Genomic DNA, 1,289 nt, shown 5'->3' with positions numbered 1-1,289 from the left:
CCACCCCCCCCCCCCCCCCACCCACCCCTCTCAGTTATTTTAAAGCATTTCTAACACCTAACCTTTTTGTCCAACTCAGATCATAATCAAACCTATTCACAAATAATACACCTAATGTTTTTGCATAGTATTATGGCCATTTCCTAATTTCATATCATACTTAAACCTATTCACAAAAACTCAACATATATAACCTTTTGCAATTCCTCCTACTGTAGACAAAAATAAATATGAATTTAGTCCACCTCTTCCATCTTGCTCTCCTCCTAGGTGAAAGCTTTAAGAGGCGGCATGTCAAAATCCATCTCTCTTAAAAGATCCTCATAAATGTTGAGGCCCAACTTCAACATTTTGTGGATCCTCGATACAAAGGTATTAGGATCATCAAGGTTGAATCCAATGGTCAGCAAAGTGGTTTCATAGATGAGCAGAACCATATCTTTCACAGACTTGTCATTATTTTCTATATTTTCCCTCTTCCTCAAATCCTCCATTATTGGATAGTTTGGATTTATTCCCATGGTTTTCTTGCTTGACATACTACTCTCTCACAAAGCTTAAGCCTTCATTATCCTCTCCATGTTTGTAATCCACCTGTATTCCCCTATTACAAGCACACATGGTGAATACACAACATGGTCAGATACCACTACCTTCTCTACCTTGTCTATCAATATTTCCTTTATTACTTTGCACAAGCTCTCAAATGTAGCCTTCATACTTGCATTTCAATCAACGGAGCAACAAAATTGAAACCATGTATGAAAAGAAAGAATTCTACTGATTGCACCTTCTAGAAAAATAAAATAAAAAGGAAATATTTTTAATTTCCAACAACTATAGAAGTGTCCTCAAAATCTCTTTAAATCATATATGTCAGTGGTCACAATCTCATCATATTTGTAAATAAGATTTCTTAATATTTTCTCCATTATGAGGGATGGGAGAGCCAACATTTACACCTGATTCAATGCATTTTGATTCAACTAGCATAATTGAATGCATTTTAATTGAAGTGTCATGTTTGGAAAATCTTATCAGGAAACCATTTATTTAACACCTGAAACTATTTTATGGTACCTTATTTTTTGGTGTGAGACAATTTCTTGTTGCAAGAAACCTCATAGGGAAAGCCTATCGGCTAATTAAGCACTTACTTCTTTAGGAAAATTTAGATACCTAGAAGGCTCACAACATTATCAAGAAAAAAGGATCATAAGTTATGAAGACAAGTTTCAATATTTTTGTGGAAATCAACCCATAGAAAGCCATATGCTACATGGATGCCA

At 34.9% G+C, this 1,289-nt stretch overlaps 1 pseudogene; it reads right to left on the bottom strand.

Moving 5' to 3' along the window:
* Positions 1-236: 236 nt before the first annotated feature.
* Positions 237-719, bottom strand: LOC149572038 (heat shock protein 82 pseudogene; annotated as a pseudogene).
* Between the last annotated feature and the right edge of the window lie 570 nt (positions 720-1,289).

This window comes from Cupressus sempervirens, chromosome 2 (genome assembly GCF_028749045.1).
Source record: "Cupressus sempervirens isolate cs-2001-9-10 chromosome 2, ASM2874904v1, whole genome shotgun sequence".
Classification (NCBI taxonomy): Eukaryota; Viridiplantae; Streptophyta; class Pinopsida; order Cupressales; family Cupressaceae; genus Cupressus; species Cupressus sempervirens.
Note: the sequence above shows the minus strand (reverse complement) of the source record. Positions and strands in the feature narration are given on the sequence as shown.